Raw genomic sequence first — 24,021 nt, forward strand, 5'->3', positions numbered from 1 at the left:
GGTGTCGCTGGTGTAGATATGTGGGCAGAGTTGGCATCGAGCCTGAGAGCTCCTGAATTTTGAGGTATTCAAATCTGGAAGGCAGGTGCTAGATTCCCTTTCTGAATATTAGCTAAATCTGGAAAGAAAAAGTCAATTTCTGCTTCCATGGCTAAGAAGTGGAAATCCTCCTAAGTGCCTGGTACTGTATCTAAAGCTGGACAGCTCCAGTAGAGCTTCCCCTCCCTTACTTTTCATTTTAAATTCTAGTGGGATCCACGTACCTCCCTTGCTAGGCTTCAGATAGAAAGGGCACTGTCCATTTAGTCCACCCAATTCCTTCTTTGGGGGCTGCAAGGTGAGGTCACACCAGTATCCTTAAGCCAGTCTGGGGATGTCTTCTGAAGGGGATGGGCTAAAGTGTTCTGCTCCTTGGGCACATTTGTTCCCTATTCACAGTGCCATCCCGCTCTAATAGTGAGCTCAAGCTGCAGCATGAGGTTTCAGCTACCATACTCCCTCCCCAACTTTTTCTGTTGGTAGTGGCCAAGGGAATGCTGGGAAACAGTTCTTTCCCTGCTCCAGGGCTGGTTCTATAGGCAGGGAGCTAACCAAGGAACTACAGCTCCCAGGGCCCCCTGTTGGTTCTCAGCTCCCAGGCTCGATAGCTGCCAACCCTGCAAATGGGCTGCCCCAAGCAGCTGCTTGCTTTGCTGGTGCCTAGAGCCGCCCCTGCTCTGATGCTATAAAAGGGCTCACTCCAGTCAGGCCAAAGGGAGCCAGGGAGCCAGAGGAGAGGAAGTGCGTGTGAGGGTAGGGTGACGAGACATCCCGATTTTATCGGGACTGTCCCAATTTTTGCTTGTTTGTCCCGCGTCCTGACCAATGTTAGCTCGGGATACTGGACAAACAAAGGCTCCGGAGCCCGGAAGGGCTCTCGCCCTCCCCTTCCCCTACTCCGCCCCTTCCATCCCCCGTTGGATCCCTCCTCAAATCCCCGCCTCTTGCCAAGCACGCCATGCCCATGAGACGCAGGGGAGTGCGGGGCCGGGGTGAGTGTGAGTCCGGCCTGGCCCCAAGCAGCCAGGACTTGGGTGCGGGGCCTGGAGGAAGAGTGGGGGGCAGCCTGTGGGGCCAGGTGGTGGCTGTTCTCCCCACCTGGGCAGCGGGACTCGGAAGCAGTTGCTGTTGCAGCTCCCACTGCAATGAGGGGTGGAAGTGGCCAAGCATGTGGTACTCGGCGGCTGTGGCTTTGGTGCCCGGGCCCGAACCCCTTGAGCCCAGGCCTGCTGCGGGGACTCAGCAGTGTGCACGCTGTGTCCAGCCCCTGGCCAGTCGCTTCTGGGCTGGCTGCCCAGCTGGTGCAATCCCGCGGTGGAGGCATCGGCAACCCAGCCCCGTTCATTCCCCTGAAGGACCTGAGCGGGATGGTGGGGGCTGAGGCCTGCTGCCCCCACTCCGGGGCCGCCAGCGGGATTGCACCAGTTGGGCAGCCAGCCCAGATGCGACTGGCCGGGGGCTGGGCATGCGCAGCATGTGCATTGGGTCCCCGCAGCAGGCCCAGGCTCGGGGGGTTTGTGGGCGCCAGAGCCGCAGCCGCCGAGCTTGGCCAGTGGCCGCTTCCTCCCTCTGCAGCAGTGGGAGCTGCAACAGCGGCTGTTCCCGACTCCTGCTGCCCAGGTGGGGAGAACAGCTGCAGCCTGGCCCCACAGGCCACCTACTACTCTCCCTCCAGGTACCGCACCCAAGTCCTGCCGGCTCTGGGCCAGGCCAGACTCACACTCACCCCGGCCCTGTGCTCCCCTGAGTCTCCCGGGCCTCCCTCCAGTGCTTGCGGAGAAAGAAGGAATCGGGGATGGTGCTCTGCCGCCACTTTTTTTCCTCTCTGCCTCCACCCCGCCCCCCCGCATCCCAATATTTGACCTGGGTGATCTGGTCACCCTATGTGAGGGACTGGGAGCAAGAGGCATGCCAGAAGCTGAGAGTGAGTAGGCATACTGCTGGAGAACTGAGAAGTACAAGCGTTATCAGACATCAGGAGGAAGGTCCAGTGGTGAGGACAAAGAAGGTGTTGGGAGGAGGCCATGGGGACATAGCCCAGGAAGTTGTAGCTGTCGCACAACTGTACCAGGAGGCACTTTAGACAGCGGCAGTCCACAGGGCCCTGGGCTGGAACCTGGAATAGAGGGAGGGCCCGGGTTCCCCCCAAACCTCCCAACTCTTGATCAAACACAGGAGGAACTGACCTAGACTGTGGCTTCTACCAGAGGGGAAGGTCTCTTGGCTGTTTCCCGACCCATAGGGTGAATCTGTGAGGTAAGAAAATCCACCAATATGCGCAGGACCCACCAAGGTAGAGGAGGAACTTTGTCACAATACATAGAGCACTAAAAATGATGTTTCTGAACTCGAAAACAAATTCTAGCACAAAACAAATGTGTCTGAGGGTTAGCAAGGGTTAAAAGCTACATTTCAGTCTTAGTTATATTGTTTACTACTGTTTACGTGAAGTCTCAGAGCAGAAAATATTTTAAATAGTAAAAACACTCTTCAATATCAAAAGCATCTTAGTGATGGCTGTAATATTAATTTTTAATTTTAAATTAGTTTCCAGTGTTTGCTGCTGGCAAACTCTGTAGCTTCTAATGAATGGAAGAGATGAAGAGTGGGAACTGAAAACACATTTTTCAAAGAGTAACAAGTGGTGATAAAAAAAATCTTTAAACATGTCATAGTGTTACCAGCCACCCTCAAATTCTTTAGACCAAACTTTTTTGATTGTGCATGCCATGAGTAAAAATTTTTTGAACACGCACCCCCAATATATGTATATTTATTTATGTATAAATTATATACATGTACTACTGTACTAATATATTATGTACATTATAAAACATACACAAAAGTAGAAATTAAAAAAAGGATGAGATAAACAATATTTTTAATTTATTTTATTTTATTTTATTTATTAACGGTCCTCCTGCCACGCCACCCTGTGCTCCGGCAGCGCTCCTCCTGCCGTGCCCCCCAATGGATTGTTTTGCGCACTCTCTGGGGTGGGCACACCCCACTTTGGAGACCACTGCTTTAGACTATCCTAGATGGTTTTAAAGAGAGGCTTACTGAAGTGGAGCAGAGAATGGGTAGCCTAAAGGATCACAAAAGTGCACAATGAATTTGCAATACTACTCACTGGTGTAAGATAAGAAAGCCTGCCTACTGGCAGATCTTGAATCAACTGCCTGCTGGCAGAACTTGAATCAAATGCAGGAGTGACTAAAATCATTAAAAGGGAGCCAGGAAAACAGCATGTTGTCTTCCTTCTGACTTGCATATCATTGCAATTGAAGATACAGGATTTGATTTAGAGATCGGGCACATCACAGTATGTACTTCAAACACTGTTAAGAGCATGCCCCCAATACTTATAAGAGAACTTTTTGTCTCCAGCACCCAGAGGAAGATCTGAGGCTTGCTAGAGACTTGGACTGTATTTGGTAAGAATATTTCAAGATAAATAGCTTACAACTACAGATATAGAAATGGAGTCTCAATGCTAGACATTCGTTTGTTAATGTAAACAAACATCTCCAGGAGAAAGGATTAAAGTTTTTTACACTATGGTGTCCAGCCAAAAAAGATTCTAAATGGTGAAAAAGCTAGATTTGTTAATGCTCCAGAAAAGGCGGATAATTATTTGGTTCCTATGAAGATGTGGATAATTTACAAAGAACTGCTGGAGGGACAGAGGAAGACGATGGAAAGGACAATACAGAAGAGATTGTAGTGGAGAACTGTCTTTCTAAATTGCATTGTTGGTTATTTTCTTCTTTGCTAAAGGAACTGGCTTAATTAGAAGGGACTGGAAAATGTTTTTCTTTCTTACCCTGGAAAAATTGATTGAAGCTTTGCACCTAACTCCTATTTCCTTAATTTTGATTAATTATATTTGATTAATTTTGAATCTGAACTTCAAATATAAGACCCATCTCTAGTATCTGTAATGAACAGGATATTAAGGTATAAAGTAATTATGGCTCTTTACACCACATCTACTGAGTCTTCGGCACTGTGTGATGCTGCTGTTTTCCAGAACTGAGATCAAATACAGCATAAACAGTGCAGCCTAGAGCTTCACATAGCCCGGGCTGAATATTTTGTACCCAACATAGTATATGACAACCAGTAAAATAAGCAACAGGAAAACAGGACTCAGTCCTGCATTATTCAGCTTATAAAAGTTATGTGTTAATGGACAAGATGGTGCTCAAGAATACGTAGCATAGTTCCTGTGTTTTGCAGGCCCAGTATAACTTGTTTTCTTAGGCAGACTATATGGAACATTAAGCTACTTGGTCATAACTGGTGAGGACACTTTCTGCTTGGAAGAGTTAAGTATAATTCAGATAGCACTAATATGTAACATTTATTATTCTAAGGGGCTGACCCAAGATGTGGCATTCTATAGCTGTAACATGTTTGATCCATGGAATTGTTTTGGTGCAAGGAATCTCTGACAGCAAGTTAAATGACAATCCTGAAATGTATATGAATATTGTAAGTAATGTATTAAAGAAAGAATTGGGTTGTGGGGAGGGGAATCTCTGAGAAACAATGAAATATACATTATTAATTCACCTCATTTTGTGGAATAAACTGACAGAGGCTATAACAGATAATGCCCCCCAGATCAGATTCCTTGAAAATATCCCACCAGAAACTACTTCCAGTAAAACCCCCTAATAATAAATACATGGCCTAGGAAAGCCTTCAAAAATTGAAAACCTGTTGGCAGTCTGAGACCAAAGCCTTTGATTTTTTTTCTTTCTGCAGAGTGAAATAATTCAATACAGGGGATACCCCAGTGAGGAGTATGATGTTGTGACAGCAGATGGCTGTATCCTCAGTGTTAACAGAATTCCTCATGGGAAAGTAAATGCTGACAACGCAGGTAAAATGTGTGTCCGTATTAAATAGGAAACTTGTTGTAACCTTACATTCCTTCCTGTCTTAAATATGACCTAGATTACAGCAATACATACAGGAGATTTACAGGGGTCTTAGAAAATTCAGCAAATTTAAAGATGGGGTTCTACTATTGTAAGGGGGCACCAGTATTTTTTACTCTAGTTTTAGTTTTATGAGGATGTTTGTGGTGTATAATATATATTTTAATTTTTATATTATGCATGGAAGAAAGGATCTGTGGTTATAAAAATTAAGCCTGGAAGTTTTTGAATGTGTTTGCTGACAGACATACTAGTCTTCATTTCATGTCAGTTTACTGACCATGACAATGAACAAAAGTTCCTTCTACATCAACTGAACCATCTTGTATTCCCATCCCTTATACTACTGTTCTTCCTAAGCATTTCAGCAGGCATTCTATCTGCTCTGCATGAATGTGTGTGACAATTTTGTACAGAATGGAGGAGAGTTTCCCCGAGTTACCTGAATGCTAGTTTTCCTGCAGTGACATTCCTGTCCTGGCCTCCAGCTGTGGAAAAGTTAATCTGTAGCTTCAGCCTTGCAGGAGTTAAACAGTGTCCCTGCAAGGACCCTCAAACATGCTCATACTCTGCTTCCCTCTTAGTCCCCATAGAGAACACATCACCAGTGAAAATTGTCTTTATGGTATGTGGCAGAAAATGCTGCAGAGAAGCACTCTAAAAGCTGCTAGAGGACCATGAAGTGTATATGAGAATCTGGGAGAATAAAGATGCAGGTAAAGGTCTCCTAAAAGTCAGAGGACAAGGGAAGGAATACTGGGTGGGTAGGGAGGACAAGAGGAAACATGGGAGTATTACATAGAAGACAGGTAAAGAGGAGGGAGTAAGCAAAATTGGGAGACAAACTGAAGGCTGCTGTGATTAAAGGCTTTTGCCTGTGTGGATGGAAAACTGAACCCTGGTAGTATGAACCTTTATGGGTGTGAAAAAGAAGCTAGGATGACTGAAGTGCCACTGCTGCATTCTAAATGTTGAGGTCTAAGTCAGTTATTCTGCCTTGAGCAACATTGTCTCTTGTCCAAAAGATGCACCATCCACAAATCTAAAACAGAGACCATCAGTCTGTAAGCTTTGTTGCTGTTCAGCATGGGCTCAAGGGGGAACCTTTATAATATGGGGACAGTAACTGTAGAAGTAATATATAAAGTATATTCAGTTCATGCTGATATTGTGTTTTTGTAAACTTCTGTTATCTCTCCAGTGAGACTGGTACTGAGTTTGCTGTCAATTTTTATTGGTGCAGTCTGCCAAATTTATGATGATTTTGATTAACTCCTAATTGTCATTTATAAGTCTGAAAATACATAGTTTGGATTAAGGAAAATCTGTTAGGTTTTTGCTAATTTTCTGTATCAATTTCAAAAATAAAGCACTAAACCATCAGTATTATTATAAACACACATGAACATCATTCATATAAAAGCTTCATATGTTTGTCTAAATGCTGTGTAAATTTCGGTTACTGTTTTAGTTTAATGTTTGCGTAAATAGTGTGAAAACTGATCTCTTCCTTGGCATCCACTGTTCATCCTCTTTATACTGCTCTTCTGTGATAGTTTCTTTTGAAACAGTACAAAGCTTTTCCTGCTTTCAGTTTATTTTTTGCTTACTTAATTTTGAGTCAGTGCAGATGCAATTTTTTTTGTCAGAATTTGCCAACTGAATGATATTGAAATGTTCCATGGAGATGGTTCAATTTTAATGAAGATCCTCTGGAAACCAGCCAGGTTTCAGAACACTGCCTGGCAGGCAGGTTTCCAATGGACACACACTTAGTTTCCTGTCCAGTTGCCTACCTTGGCTCCCCTGAAGCCCAGGTTTCCAGGGCACACAGCTCCAGGGCAGCCTACCAGGTGGACTGCTCTGAAGCCAGGACTCCATTCCCTTTTGTGGATAAATTTGAAACTTTGGGGATTTGTTCCAAATTGGAATGAAACCATCTTTCAAAATAGTGAAATCCTCAGCAAAATTCTGTGCCATCTATATTAATATTCTAAAGAAATCATTTAACTAGCCTCAGTTGTAAATAGGCTCTTTGGCTGTTAGATCTATAGAGCTTTAATTTTATATAGTAGACCATATGTATGCTAAGGACATGAACTATGTTGTCATATTTAAACTGCTTGTAGAAGTACCATGGCTGGTGAAATGTTTCCATCACAGCAATTTGTGGTGGTGGGAAGACTGTGGCTGGTGGGTTTCAGAGCAGGAGTGAGTGGGTTGTTTGGTTTGGAGGGGAAGAGGACTGACAGTTTGGTGGTCAACTTAGTCAAGACTTTGGTGAAGACTAGAAATGCTCTTTGATAGCAGCATACCCTCCTAGCCATTCAAACCCCATTGGTCCCTGGAACCACTTTCTCTGCAGAGATTCCCTTTCTGGACTTGGGCTGCTAGTTGCTTTCCTGAGGTGGAGGGGAAGCTTCTTTACTACTAGTGTACTCCAAACACCAGCTCTTTGGGACAAGTGCTCACAACTGAGATCAAGCTAGGATGATTGGCAGATATTTATTCTAGGTCGTTTACACAGAACTGTGCAGGGAGTGGGGCAAAAGTAATGACTCTGAAAAGGAAATGATCTGAAATACAGTGGTATAAGGTGCACTAGCACTCACTACATGACACTTAAAACCAAATATTATCAGAAGCTACTGAATGGGGAATAAACGTGGACAATGAGTGTGAAGGAGAGTAAGAGAAACTGACTCAGTGAGATACAGATATTGTGGGAATAGGTGTGGAGTACCTGAGGAAACTGAGCCCAATTGCTTGCATTCTCTCCAATAGACAATGAAGTCCTGGATCCAGTAATCAGCGTGATGATCACTAACCTAAGATACAACCAGACATGTACTGCTTGGAGCCTAAACTACATATCAAAATCAAATCATTTGAAAATCAAGTATAATAGGACTAATACTGAAAGATACTCTCTGTTTGCATGTTGCTTATGGTAATAATAAGCCATTCCCTTAAATCTTCTCTAAAGATTTCTATATTTACTAGTGATGCATTTGAGAAACACCATTTTCCCCTCACACTTTTCTTGGGTTTAGACCCACTTGCACAAAAAATGAAAGAAGGGTTCTATGCAGTCTTCCTACTGTGAGGACATATGTCTTTTTAAATTAAAATCCTTTAAAATACAGGCCTTGGCAATTCAGCTAAATCTCTCTCCAGAAGTTAATGCTGGATTTAGGAATTTGACTATGAAGCATGAGCATTGTTTTATTATCAGTGTCACAGAAGTTTTGCTTGTGTGGAATATTCGGTGTATCTCTCTTTCAGGTCCGAAGCCTGTTGTGTTTCTGCAGCATGGTTTACTTGCAGATGGTTCCAAACAGCATGGGCTTCATTTAGCAGATGCTGGCTATGATGTTTGGATAGGAAATAGCAGAGGGAACATTTGGTCCAGACCACACGTAAACCTTTCAGTGCACCAAGAGGAATTCTGGACTTTCAGGTAGAGTATAATTTTGGGGAAAACTATGACATGAGCAGTTTATTTTGTTTTGAAAAGTGATGCTGGGAATCCATTGTCCTAGTAAAGTAAAAGCAGCAAAGAATCCTGTGGCACCTTATAGACTAACAGACATTTTGGAGCATGAGCTTTCGTGGGTGACTACCCACTTCGTCGGATGCAGCATGAGTGAATACCCACTTCGTCGGATGCAGCTGCATCCGACGAAGTGGGTAGTCAGCCACGAAAGCTCATGCTCCAAAACGTCTGTTAGTCTTTAAGGTGCCACAGGATTCTTTGCTGCTTTTACAGATCCAGACTAACATGGCTACCCCTCTGATACTAATAAAGTAAGAAACTCTAATTTCTAATTTCACAATTTATAGCTGGATTTTCAGAGGAGTTGAAATCTTCAGCTCCATTCAGGTCCATTGGAGTTGTAGTTGCTAAGCATCTAAAAAAAATCAGGCCTTGAGATGTCAGACTGTGCCTGCAGAATTAGTGGACACACAAAAACATGTAGGTCTTATTGTCTTTCTCTATCAATACAGTATTTGGAATTCTCTGGGGATGAACACTACAAATATTATGGTACTTGATACATCGTTAAATCAAATAACTGACTGTATTGTGTGGATTTACCAAAGGAGTAAAACAGTTCTACACAACCTATATCTAAAACAATAGGTTCTTATTTTTAAACACAGTTAGTGCCTATGATCTATATTGATTGGTGTAGCTGGAACAGAGTTTAAATAAAGATCCTTTTGTCAGTTCCTGGCCCAGTGCAGAGGGGGCTAAAAACATTTGAGGTGCTTGGGGGAATAATATGGAAAAGCTTGTAGTGCTATGACTGTTTTTCAGTTCTAAGGCTTTTGGTATTCAAATGCAGACAATTACACAGCTAACATAAAGATGAGCACCCTTCCTTTTGTACCTATGATGAAATGGCTAAATATGACTGTTACGTGCCTAAGTGCTCTGCAGGGACGAGAGACACACACACACACACAGTGAGTGATATGGCTTTTAATGAAGGTAAAGAAAACACACCCACAACGGGGACTCTGCACGTTGCTAATTCAAAGCAGGGAACGAGTCCAAAGCAGCGAAACAGATCCTACTAAATATAACTTTATGCTAATAGCATGTAAAACAACTCATACATAGGCATGTGGGGAGCTTTCCCACAACTGGGACTATCTCTGATGGCAAAGGGCCAGGCTTTTTCTAAACATGCCGGGCTTCCAGGCTAAGCGGTTCTACCGGCTAAACAGCATTTGCTAACACACAGCACCCCCTTTAGTAACCTGTCCTTGAGAAGGCGAACAGCCTTAGCTAAACCACCGTGGACAAAATCTTCCGCAGTCCCTTACATATGACCATCCAGCAGTGGATAGATTTTATTGGTGCAGAAAAACTGGAACCAGGGAACTGTATTATGTTGGACATTCGGAAGGCACCACGACAGGTAAGTTTGAGGGGAATGCGGTGTCCTGTTGTTACAATGGAACGATTTATCCTTTGAAGTCTAGATCTCTTTCCCTCCCCCCCCCCATCCCCACCCCCAGATCCCAATTTCTGCTGTGCTGGAGATATCACATGTGACCAGAGGGAAACTTTTTAGGGCAATATCCTGTTCTGATCTGAACGTCATATTCTGTTTTTTGACTTGCACATCACCATCACCAATAATGCTGATCCAACAGGAGTATGTGGTTAAAGTGAAATTAAGGTGTACACCATGAAGTGCAGATTGTGCTCTTGGGCTTGTCCGTACTAGAAAGAAGGTGTATACTTAAAATATGTGAACTAACATGTCCACAAGCAGATTACATTTTTAAAGTACCATTGCCCTGTCTTCTCTAAGTTTAGAATTGCATAGTAGCTGCCATGCAGTAAAATAAACCATTTTATCCTAGGGTGAATAGGCTCATAGAAATTCACTTAACAATTCTGTTGATGCATGAACCACAGTAGGAGCCCATTCAGTGTTGCAATAGTTATTTGGTTTCTGCAGTGCTAATGAGTAATAAATGCTTATTTCTTTTGCTCAAATAAGTAAATCTGGGTCTGGCACTACTAAGGAAGGACATCTGAGTAGGAGGTGCCATTCTGACAGTTGTTTTTCTGACTATAATCACACTTTAAGGAAAACCTGAAGCCAGCAAAACTTTGTTCCAAAAAAATGTTAAGCAAAGCAAAGGCACTAAATTCCATTCAAGTTACTTTCATCTGAAAGAAAGTTACAGACTGAAAGTATCGTCATCTCATCATCATACTTCAATGGGGTTTTTGCAATGTGTGGACCTTAAATGCAGCTAGGTAATGTTTACATTGTAAACAGCTTGTGTTTTCAACTGACCCTTTAAAAAGTCTCAACATTTCTGTTCTCCTTACAGTTTGTAAAGAACTCCTTGCAATAGTAACTTGCACGTCTCTTTCTTTATTTTCAGCTTTCTTAACATTTTCAACCATGCACCAGCTGGCTCAAAGAATGAAAATGTATTTTGCTTTAGCTCCTGTAGCCACACTTAAATATGCCCAAAATCTGTTGACAAAACTTGAATTACTTCCCGATGCAGTGATCAAGGTATGTGATTTTTTTAGACAGAATATCTGTTAACCAAAGTTAGCTGGACTTTTTTGGTGGGGATTCTAAAACCAGTTAGGACAGAACAGTTAAAATGAAGTGAGACATTCTAGAATTTCCAGAGATTTTACTGTACAATTTGTACAATGTTAAAGCTAGTCACATACCTTAATCCATAATCTGTGTTCACTGTGCCAAAATTTACCCATAAAGTATGTTATAGCAGAATTAGGGAACCAATTAGAAGGATGGGCAGACTTCAGTGTCACGGGGGAATGTAAAAGTCTTGGACTATTCAGAGAGCGTATGAATAAAAGGAAATGAGAGGTTTATAAAATAGAAAATGGTGTCACAGTAGTAACAGAGCATTGTCACTTAGCCCTTCTCCTAATACAAGAAAAGGGTTGCGTTCAGTAAAATTGAAGGGCAACAAATCTAAAACTCTAAAAGGAAAAAGCTTAGTAGGGTTCAAAGGAGGATTAGGCATTTTTATGGTTAATGAGTACATCCAGCTATACTAGGTAAGGTACAAAACAAGGGATTTTTGCCTTATTGGTTCAGGATATAAAACAACCTTGAGCTGCCAGGGATTGGAGGTGTCTTCTCTGACTGGCGTGTTGTTCCATGATTCTCCATTATAAGGATTCTAGTATTTCCCTCTGAAGTATGTGGTACTGCAGATACCAGTAATTGTACTGGTTGAGCCAGTGGCCTGATCTGGTATAGTAAAGGCTATGTTCCTATAGCTTGGCCAAAAGATGGAGAGAGAGTGTGGTAGTTTAGTTGTATCTGAAGGTTGTAAATACCAAGGAGGGAGGGGAATTACTTAAGTCTATCCAAGAGGTGTAAGTAGAAGGAAATAATTAAGGTTTCGAAAATCTGAAGGAAAAATTCTTAACTGTGAGGACAATTGGAATAGTGAATAGTCTTCCACTTCCTAATCACCTAATTTATTTAAATGTGTATTGAACACAGACCTTGAATATACTTAGGAGACATTCTTTGATTGGCAGATAGAAGAAAAGGCAGGTTTTATCTCCAATCTCTGTAGTTTTATTAAATATGAATCTTTGTAATTTTACAGACTGTAGTTGGCGCAAAAGAATGCATATGACAGAATTTTTTTACTGATTTGTTTGCTGCTGAATTTTGCAGCCAGGGCATGTTATCAGAGTTTTGTGGCAACCTCATGTTTGAGCTGTGTGGATTTAATGAGAAGAACTTAAATATGGTATGTCTAAATCTACAATTGTTCCTCAGATATCTTTTGCAAAACAGATTTACCCTTGAAATTGCCTGCACTGATTTATCATGAATAAGTAGATCTATTTAGTGAGATGAAACTTGTTATGCAATATAAATGTTTCCTTTTAGAGCCGAATATATGTGTATATAACACATGCCCCAGCTGGAACCTCTGTACAAAACATGATTCACTGGAAATAGGTAGATCTTCTGAAATATAAAGTGTTCTGCAATCATTATATAACAATTGTACTTAATGTTTGAAGATTGATTTAGGGCCAGTCTCCTATTCTATTGTCCTAATTTATTCTCAGTGCCAACAATTTAGCAATCAAGCTGGCATTGCCACATTGAAAGAACTAATCCCCCCTTAATCATACTTGTGTGGCATGAACATAGCTAAATACAGAGCAACCTACAGGGCAGCACTGCTAATTTCTTTTTCCCCTGCATAATGTACAAATTAGCTTGCCAGTTAGTACTCGGTGCCAGTCCCCACCCAGGATACATGGAAATATAATCAACAAAATACCCTTTTTTGTCTCTATAAAGGAATGGTAGGGTAGACATGTCATTGTCACAGTTCAGGGTAGCAGAACCGTATTCCCCCTCCGTGGTCCAGCAAGAGCCCTCACTCTTAGGCTTTCAACTCACCACCCATTGGCTTTCTTGAGTGGAAATCCACATTGTCACTTTCTTCTGACTTAGGTATGTCCAGACTGCAAAGTTCCCTGAATTCACTATTATTCCCAGCAGAGGTAGATTGCCCAAGGACACCTACTTGCTTTCTCTTCAAAAATGGTTAACAGGTGTAATTGCTACAGTTATCAGGTACCACATAGCACTTCCTATGCAAGCCTACTTTAGTCTTAAGGTAAAAACACTACACAGAAAACCTGTTAAAACAATAAATGAACCTATACGCATGATAATAAACTTACCAAACATCACCCTAATGTGGATTCTGCTGGAGTAGTCCTTCAGCTCCACCCAGGAGATTCCTTGTGGTCACAATTTCATTCAGTTTAAGCTCAGAACAAGCACTCGGTCTTACGTGACCTCAGTAGGCCAAATCCTTCCAACCCTCCCCTAAGGACTGGGGCCTTCCATAGGCAGCGATCCTGTTAATTTGTTGGATCAGGGAGAACGTCCTGAGTCAGTCTAATCCCAGTTTAATTATCCTAAAATCCTTTCTTTGTTGGACCCTGGAGAATCCAGTTTGAACTAGATTATGCAAACCTCTGCAGAAGCTAGTTTCAAAGGCTAACTTTGGAGGGGCAAATTCAGTAACTATTTTTTTCCTTGTTTTAGTTAAAACATGTACATTTTATTTTAATTTTTACTCTAGGCAATTAAAAGTGGTAAACTGAAAGCTTATGACTGAGGAATACCATCTAACAAAGTCCACTATGATCAGGTAAGGTAATTCTGATGTGAAAACATTTCAGTATTTTCATTTTAAAAAAACTGTAAAAAAAAAAAAAGCGAGTGGGCATCATACTATCCCATTTGACAGCAAAAGAAATGGTAGCCAAGCAAAAACTATACTTAAAAAAAAAAAATCCGTATTAGGGGCCAAATTATGGTCTCATTTATACCAGTATAAATCCAGAGAAATTCCACTGACAGATCTATTTGGGCATAAGCTTTCGTGGGTAAAAACCCACTTCTTCAGATGCGTGGAGTGAAAATTACAGATGCAGACATTATTATACTGACACGTGAAGAGAAGAGAGTTACCTCACAAGTGGAGAACCAGTGCTGACAGGGCTAGCTCAATCAGGGTGGATGTAGTCCACTCCCAATATTTGATGAGAGGATGTCAATACCAGAAGACGGAAAGTTGCTTCTGTAGTGAACCAGCCACTCCCAGTCCCTATTCAAGCCCAAATTAATGATGATAAATTTGTAAATGAATTTTAGCTCTTCAGTTTCTCTTTGAAGTCTGTTTCTGAAGGGTTTTTTTTGTTCAAGTATGGCTACTCTTAAATCTGCTATAGAATATCCAGGAAGAATGAAGTGTTCTCCTACTGGCTTTTGTATGTTACCATTCCTGATGTCCAATTTGTGTCCATTTATTCTTTTACATAGAGACTGTCTGTCTGGTTTGGCCAATGTACATGGCAGAGGGGCATTGCTGGCACGTGATGGCATATATCACATTAATAGATGTGCAGGTGAATGAGTCCCTAATGGTGTGACTGATGTGGTTGGGTCCTCTGATGCTGTCACTATAGTAGATATGTGGAAAGAGAGTAGGCAACGATATGCAGACAGAGTAGGCAATGAGGTTTGTTACAAGGATTGGTTCCCGGGTTAGTGTTTCTGTGGTGTGGTGTGCTGTGTAGTTGCATGATAAGATTCAAAAGCAAATCTTTGGTTTCCACTAGCAAGAGGAACACCTCTTCAGAGAGCTGAGTTTTCAACTGGAAGAAATGCAGTTGAGATGTTGCCTGGAAGTTCAGCAGTTTGCTTTGAAGACTCACCTGATGGAAAAATATTGTGGTGATGAATCAATGTAGCGCTCCAGATACTTCAAATATATCTTACTTGAATATCTCATCCTTACTTCCAAACATTTTACAATCATAATAATAAGAGGTGTTCAGGTAAAATGTAAAGAAGACTTGTCTATATGGAGCAGTAAAGTGGACTATGCAGGTGTGATTTCTAAACAGGGGCAGCTCCAGGCACCAGCACACCAAGCGTATGCCTGGGGCAGCAAGCCACAGGAGGCGCTCTGCCGGTCACTGCGAGGGTGGCAGGCAGATTGCCTTCGGCAGCATGCCTGCGGAGGATCTGCTGGTCCTGCAGATTCGGCGGACCTCCCGCAGGCGTGCCGCAGAATCCGCAGGACCCGGGACCTCCCACAGGCAAGCTGCCAAAGGCAGCCTGCCTGCCATGCTTCGGGCTGCAAAATACCTAGAGCCGCCCCTGTTTCTAAAGCACACAAACAAGTAGCAGATGAATTGGTCCATATAGATCCTACTGTGTGAACTAAAAGTGCGCTAGGGAACTGTTTAGTGCACATCAGCAGGATCTACATGGACTAATTAATGAGCAACATGTTAGTGCACTTTAGAAATCCTACTCTGAACATCTGCATTATTGCTATGTGGGTTTTTTTGTTTTGTTTTTATCTTGCCGAAGTATCCTGAAATCTCTCACCTGCTATATGATTGTGCCTTTGAAAATGTCCTTTATATGTGGCAGCAGACTGGGGTAGTGGAGGTTTCAGTGTGAGGTTTAGGTGTAACTTCTGAGGTCATTTATAATTCTGTAACATATTGATATGAATGCATTCTTTCAGAGCCAGAAATTGGTGAAACTCATGTGAGAGAACTCATTTTAAGCTTTCTCTGTGTTGTCATCAAAATTGTGATATTTAAGTTTAATTTGAATTAGTAATTTCTCTTCTCTCAAGAACTACAGTAAATCATTATAAAGTTCTTTGTTTAAAATGGTCTTCTAGTAATGTGTAACTGATTGTTCATTGCATTCCAATCCAAACTTGTTTTCTTTTGTGAAATCTTTTTGTTTGTTTGTTTTAAAGGATACTCTGCCCCTATACAGTGTGACAGACATGCAAGTCCCAACTGCAATGTGGAGTGGTGGAAATGACTTGCTCGCTGACTCTGGGGATGTTGACCTTTTGCTCCCATGAGTCACTAATCTGGTTTACCACAACGTGATTCCTAACTGGAACCATCTGGATTTCATCTGGGGCCTCGATGCACCTGAGCACATGTATAATAAATCCTCAACTTGATGAGGAAGAATACATAAAAATGTGGCTTTGGGATCAAGGATTATATTAATTTCTGTTGATATCTGTCTTATTTGGTTTGTAATGAATTACAAAACTCTTATACGTAACAATCTATACTTGATGAATTTACTTTACTTTAATAAAATTTTCTTTAATGAACTTCAATATTAGGGGAGCAGCACAAATGTATCCAAAGAAGGGAAATATTGAGTTGCAATATACAATGCATATGCTATGCTGTAAAAATGTAAATCCTTTGTTTTTCTAATGTGCTGGGCTTTAGAAATAAAGCATATCATGGGTAGGCATGAAGATCTGGTTCCAAGATAATTTATTCAAGCTCATGTCTAGATGATCTTTTCTATAAAATTTAATTGAGGACCTGAGAGACAACTGATAAATATGGCTAGACAGGCCATCACAAAGGTCCCAATTCACACTTGGTTTACTTTGGGTATGTGCATCATTCCATTGACATTAGTGGAGCTACACTGACCTAATGCAGCCAATGATTTAGACTAGAGATTTTATTTCATCACTCCAATCATCTGACCAGGGTCAGTCCTTACTGCTGTCACAGGACTGAGGTCATGAACTGACCCTAATGATTACTAATACAGACCACAAAGAGGTGACATATGTTTGTTGAATGAGAGTGCAGGGGAAAGGTTGGGTTATTTTGAGGATTGTTCTACATATGCAAACTTAAACAAATTTCCATATCTGTTGTATGTTATCTCTGTTTACATCTTTGCATTCATCACAAATAGAGCTTAAATATTCAAATTCTAGATATGTTCTTTTTTCTTTCAAATAGAGGATCAGAAAGGAAGAATCTGATACAATGAATCTGGAAATACAGATATAGGAAAGTATCAGAGGGGTAGCCGTGTTAGTCTGTATCCACAAAAACAACGAGGAGTCGGTGGTCACCAGACTCCTCATTTTTGTAGATATAGGAAAGACAGTCTGACCCTTACAAGATTTTACTATCTAATTCTTAATTCAATGTGAAAAGAGATTTAGAATATTAACATGTGGCCTATATTTTTAGGTATATGTTCATAGAGTGTGGTGGTAGAGCTGATTAGTTAAATCTTAACTCTTCATTTTCTAACTCTCTGGAGTTTATATTTCTCAGACTAAACTCCCAGAAATCCAGGGTGGCAGACTTGCACTCTCTACAGGGAGGAACCTGACAGTGTTACTTTTCAGAGGGTCCTGGGCTGGGAGCTAGTGGACTGGGAGTGCATTGGTCCCCTTACCATACCCCACTTAAGGACAAAAGCCCAGATGCAGGACGAAGATCCTAACAGTCTCAGTCTGGGGTCAGAGATCTGGCACCACTTCTGAAACACCATCTGCCTCTGAGAGAGAAAGAGGCACAGAGCGGAGGACGGGGGACTAACCACTACACTACCTAGCTCCCCGAGGACCCTATCACAATAGGCTAATGACCACTTAAGTTCAGTTTTGATAAGATCACAAAGAAACTCTCCTGAAGGCAGTTTGTGTGTTTAAAAACTCATTCTTCCAAGATACAACAAACTGGACACTCTTTGTAGGTGTATGTCAGTGAAACGAGGACAATCCACCCCACCATCAACCTCAGCCTGGACCAGTCCACACAAGAGATCCACTTCCTGGACACTACAGTACTAATACATGATGGCCACATAAACACTACCCTATACTGGAAACCTACTGACCACTATACTTACCTACATGCCTCCAGCTTTCATCCAGACCACACCACTCAATCCATTGTCTACAGCCAAGCTCTGCGATACCATCGCATTTGCTCCAACCCCTCAGACAGAGACAAACACCTACAAGATCTCTATCAAATGTTCTTACAACTACAATACACACCTGCTGAAGTGAAGAAACAGATTGACAGAGCCAGAAGAGTACCCAGAAGTCACCTACTACAGGACAGGTCCAACAAAGAAAGTAACAAAACGCCACTAGTCATCACCTTCAGCCCCCAACTAAAACCTCTCCAGCACATCATCAAGGATCTACAACCTATCCTGAAGGACGATCCATCACTCTCACAGATCTTGGGAGACAGGGCAGTCTTTGCTTACAGACAACCCCCAAACCTGTAGCAAATACTCACCAGCAACCACACACCACACAACAAAAACACTAACTCAGGAACCTATCCTTGCAACAAAGCCTGTTGCTAACTCTGTCCACATATCTATTCAGGGGATACCATCATAGGACCTAATCACGTCAGCCATACCATCAGGGGCTTGTTCACTTGCACATCTACCAATGTGATATATGCCATCTTGTGCCAGCAATGCCCCTCTGCCATGTACATTGGCCAAACTGGACAGTCTCTATGTAAAAGAATAAATGGACACAAATCAGACGTCAAAAATTATAACATTAAAAAAACAGTTAGAGAACACTTCAATCTTCTTGGCCACTCGATTACAGACCTAAAAGTCACAATATTACAATAAAAAAACTTTCAAAAACAGACTCCAACGAGAGACTGTTAAATTGGAATTAATTTGCAAATTGGACACCATCAAACTAGGCTTGAATAAAGACTGGGAGTGGATGGGCCATTACACAGACTAAAACTATTTCCCCATGCTTGTTCCCCCCCACACCCCAGTACCTTACATCTCCTTGTCAATTGCTGGAAATGGGCCATTTTCATTACCACTACAAACAGTTCTTTTTCTCTCCTGCTGGTAGCTCATCTTCACTGATCACTCTCCTTATAGTGTGTATGGTAACACCCATTGTTTCATGTTCTCAATGTGTGTGTATATATACATATCTTCCTACTGTATTTTCCACTACATGCATGTGATGAAGTGGGCTGTAGCCCACAAAAGCTTATGCTCAAATAAATGTGTTAGTCTCTAAGGTGCCACAAGTACTCCTGTTCTTTTTGCGGATACAAACACGGCTGCTACTCTGAAAAGAGGGCAATCTTGACTCTGTGGGTGGAATTATGGTCTCACTGAAGTCAGTGGCAGTTTTTCCATTGTCTACAATGCGGCCAGGTTTAAACCCTGTGGGTAGGAGTATGTTAGTGAAATTGGCACAGAAAGCTCCTAGAAGTGATCTGAGATTGGTGATCAGTTGTTACTCCTTCTCTATTTATGTGCCAAGTCAATCATGCCTTTCTGTAAAATTCTCTGTTGTCAAATGATTGTTTGCCACCACTTACTAACTAGATGAGCTGAACATCTGGCTCTTGATGTCTCTATTTGGCAGGACACTTGGTAAAGTGATGTACATCTCTCGATGTATTTATAATTTGCATCTTAATTAACCTTAGAAATGTCAAATGCAGTAGGAGTAATACTGGTTCGTATTCAGCCACACACATGGTAAGATATTTTCTTTGAAACTTTCAAAACAGAGACCTTATAGCATTTCAGTAATGTTATTTTACAAACATTTGTTACTTATTATAGTACAGACACTAACACAAGAGATGAGAAAGAGAAGTTCGTTTTAGTTCTGAAAACTCAAGTTACCAGTAAATGGCTACTGTCAATACAAATTCAGTATTTTTAGCACTTGATGCTAGACTGGAAGTCTGAGACACACAGTGTCTAACTGTATGGGTATCACTTTGTTACCAGAGTCACAAAAGATTTGTTTTTGTTATATATATATTCAATGCATCTCTCTCTTGCCAAGCCTGTTGGGTTTCTGCAGTATTGTTTGCTTACAGATGGTACCAGTTGGATCATTAATCTGGCCACAAACAGCCTAGGCTTCATTCTAGCATATGCTGGCTATGAAGGTTCGATAGTAGAACAACAATATCATCTAGAAGATGTGACCCTTTCCGTGAGCCAAGAGAAACACTGGGCTTTCAGGTATTGTTACTATTTATTTCTGTTATTGTAGTGCCCTGTGAATGCCAGTCAGGATCGGGGCTCCATTGTACTGGGTGCAGACACAGTAAAAGACAATGCCTGCCTCAAAGAATTTACTAGCTAAGTAAAGAAAAGACATAACAAGTGGGTGGATGAGCAGAGAAGGAAAGCAGAGAGTAACAGTAATAGGAATATCACGTTATGTATATTTGCTATTTGCATAATTTTGCAGACTTCAAGGTTTTTTCAAAATATTAAGTAGTTAACAAGCAAATTGCCTAATCATTAGCATTAGACAGTGTGCCAAAGACTACACAGTAAAAGTTCGTCTTGGGAAAGATTTGGAGGAGGACAGGATAATGGCTGAGCAAATTGATTTGCAGAGGGTGACTTGCAATAGGCAGCAGGAGAGAAAGGCCAAACATGTTTGTGGGAAAGGTGTACAGCTGTGCAACAAAGGGCAGCATTGTTGTGCAGCTGGGGGTGGGGAAGGGGACAGGTAAAACTTCTTGAAATAGGAGTAGATAAGAAAAGTGGAGCTGAGCTGCAAAGGCCCTTGAAGGTGAGCATCAACCATTTGTGTTTGATGTGATGAAGAAAGGGCACCCAGTGGAGGGAGTTGAATGTGCTGTGTATGGCACAATCAAAGCAATGAATGAAGAAGACTGTTTTCACAGCAGCATTTTGAATGGACCTAAATGAGGTGAAACTGGAGTTGGGGAGTTCAGACAGTATGTTGCAATAGTCAGGAATAGAGATAAGGCTGTAGACTCTATTTCTGAAAAATTATGAGGTAAACAGTTAATCTGTTGAAAGACAAACCAATCAGGACCCTTACAGAGTAGGGGCTGTGAAATCACTGTCCTCATTCAGTGAAAAGATGAACCAAGAATAAAGAATTTTCATGTTTTTCATATTTTCTACACAATTGGAGTCAAACAGTTATGAGCACTTACACACAAACATAGATATTATGGGATACATATTTGACATCAGATGACTTACATTTGACTACATTATGTGAATTTGTGAAAAGGACAAATAATTCAACACTTGTTACAATTCTGTGCTGTCACCGGACATTATAATTGGTAGAGGCATTATTCAGAGTTGAAACTTGTTTTAAATGTAGTTACAACTAAATCAATAACTGCCTATTAGAATTGCTTAGACAGCAGTTGAATACAATTCTCTAACTCTTTTCCTGAATCGGTGTGAGTGGGGCAAAAACAGAACTGGTGAGACGTGGAGAAGTCAGTAGTGGTGTGGTGCATAGCATACGTGTTTTGCGGGCAGCAAGAGAACTCCACATTCAGTGTCAATGTCAATCCAGTCCTTTTCACAAATACCAAAAATTCATTTAACTGTTAACAAAAAATAAAAATATTGTTGATAGTGACAACATATCACAGTTTTAAAGCAATTGAGCAGTGGTTAGACAAGACCCCAAATCACAGCAACTGAAATACTTGGGTGATTAATTAAGTAACTTCAGCTGCTAACTCTGGAACTCAGCAGTGATACATTCAAATACATGCATTTAAATATAGAAATATAACTGTATTTTCATCCAATTAAAGATGACTTTCTATTTATAGCTTTGATGACATGGCTGAATATGACCTTCCAGCACGGATACATTTTATTGTGCAGAAAAGTGCACAAGAGCGATTGTATTATGTTGGCCATTCACAGGGCACATCTACTGGTATGTTGATGAATACAGCTTGATGTAGGTTAAGGTTCCAATCCTGCCAGCACTCATGAATGTTAATAGCTTTATTTCAGTGGATTATACAGATATAAATAAAGTTGCCCAAAGCCTTCCCTATCGAGCTGGTCAAATTCTTCATTGTAATTTAATTATCCAATTAATTGAGTTTTTGTTTAATCTGTTTGTCAAGTAGTTTGTGGAGCCAAATTTCAATCTATAGTGAACCATTCACTTTGTTTTTGTGATACGTGACGTCTTCTAAATTGCTAGATCTTGTTCAAGACTATATATAGCATATTTTACTTTAGTTTTAAAACCACTGAGTGACTTAAGCACAAAAAAATCTTAGTTGACCTTTCTTCAGCATATAATAGTTTGCACTATGGATTAGTCCCAAAATTGTACTTCAAGGTCCCAAACAAGAAACTTCTAGATTTTATTATGCCCTATTGAAGTCAATGGGAGTTGTGCTATGGAGCTTTATGGGGCTGGGATTTAATCCCAGGGCCGTCCTTAGGCATAGGCAACATAGGCAGCTGCGTAGGGCACCTGAAAATTTGGGGCACCACTGGGTCTTAGTGTCCACCCTCTTCTTTTCCTATCCCTGTTCTGACCCTTCCTGCAGGCTCCCACAGATGGCTGCTCTAGCCTGGTGAGTCTTCCTTGGGAGGGAATCTAGTAGTTAAAAGTGAAAAAACCTCCAGCCTGCCAGACCTATTAGCACAACATTGAAACTGTTAAAGAGACATTCAAGGGGTAATAAAGCCATTTAACAGGCATTTGCCAACCCCAAGGTATATACTGACAGGTTTCAGAGTGGTAGTCCTGTTAGTCTGTACCAGCAAAAACAAGGACGAGTCCTTGTGGCACCTCAGAGACTAACAAATTATTTGGGCATAAGCTTTTGTGGGCTAGAACCCATTTCATCAGCTGTCCACGAAAGCTTATGCCCAAATAAATTTTTATACTGTCAGTTTCTGACTTTACTGACAAAAACAGTTGTGCATTAATGTAATATTTACACAGAACATGTCAGTCTACAGGACCTTAGTTTAAAATTTGCTTTAAAAATATTTCATTAGTGAGCTGGTGAAGATTATAAAATCACATTTCTAAAAAATGCTTGCATAGAGTTTTAGATGCACAATCATCTTTAGTCTTAAATGCGTGGATCTTCAGACATACAGTTTTTTAAATAAATCCTTCAAAAGACCTCCCTTATCTAAAATACACATTTTAATTACTACAGTAAAAAAAAAAGTGCTTCCAAGTCTTCCTGTCCTTTCTGTCCATCCCTTCACCGCCTCTCCCCCCACTCCCCACTGAAGAGAGCCCTTAAAGGGACAACAGTCCTTCCCTTCCAGATAGCTGGACAAAGAGTTTCCCTTTCTTTACTTCTGACTATCCGATGAACTAGTTTTAAAAGAACCCTCCAGCAAAATCAGTACCTTAGTAAGACATAAAATCCTTGTTATACCTAAAATCTTTGGAAACATATTTTTTTAAAGTTGGTGAAATTTCATAACCATGTCTCTTGTTATGGAGATCACACAAAGTAAATTACTGTTCCCTTTTTCTAAAAGCAATGAACATTGTTATGAACACACTAAACCTCTCTGATTAATTTAAAATAATGTCTTTGTTTCAGTGAGTTAAATATATAGTAATCTGGAATGTTGGCTTAAGGTTTAAGAGTACATTTAAAATATAAATTCAGCTTAGAAATACTGATTAAGAAAATGTAATACAGAAGAGCTGCATCATGTATTCCATTATATGTAATGTTGTATTCAGCAGGACAGCTGACTCACCCTTACTACGAAGTTTTTGCAAATAAATCTCTGACAAACTTCAGGGCATATCAAAAAACCTGTGACTGACATTTTTTATTCCCAAATTTTAGTGCTTTTAATTAGGTACTTTCTTCATGTCCATTCTGCATGAGGGAGAGGGTATGGGAGTCTCTGCGGGGAACTGTGACTCTCCGCCACCATGAGGCAGGCCGGGCATCTCATTATCCTTTGCTGTCTCGTCCCTCCTCCCCCTCCCCCACCAGGCTGTGAGCTTGGGCTGCCATCCGGCATAGGGGCACCAGTTTAATAATACTGCGTAGGGCCCCATAAATCCTAAAGACGGCCCTGTTTAATCCTCTTTGTTTCCCAATGCATAATCCGTAAATCTCTGCTTGCTTCCAATACCTTCATTTCAGCTCTTTGGCCTCCAGTCAAAGTTCTCATTTCTTAAACTGGAAGAACAAACAGGATTTGTTAGAAAATTAGCTCTCATCAATGCAGCCTTCACATGTATCTGCCTGTCAGTGTTACACTCACAGACCAGGCATGGTTTTAAACCTGAAAGGTTTATTAAACAAGCAAACACAGCTTGCACAAGCCCC

At 41.1% G+C, this 24,021-nt stretch overlaps 1 long non-coding RNA gene and 1 pseudogene across 1 annotated transcript in view; one reads left to right on the forward strand and one right to left on the reverse strand.

Annotated features, from left to right (window-relative positions):
* Positions 1 to 24,021, reverse strand: part of LOC142047814 (uncharacterized) — a 498,924-nt gene that overhangs the window by 371,298 nt on the left and 103,605 nt on the right. The gene's annotated exons all lie outside the window — the stretch shown is intronic.
* LOC116818977 (lysosomal acid lipase/cholesteryl ester hydrolase-like) lies at positions 1,900 to 16,069 on the forward strand (annotated as a pseudogene).

Source organism: Chelonoidis abingdonii, chromosome 15 (assembly GCF_003597395.2).
Source record: "Chelonoidis abingdonii isolate Lonesome George chromosome 15, CheloAbing_2.0, whole genome shotgun sequence".
In the NCBI taxonomy this organism is placed as follows: domain Eukaryota; kingdom Metazoa; phylum Chordata; order Testudines; family Testudinidae; genus Chelonoidis; species Chelonoidis abingdonii.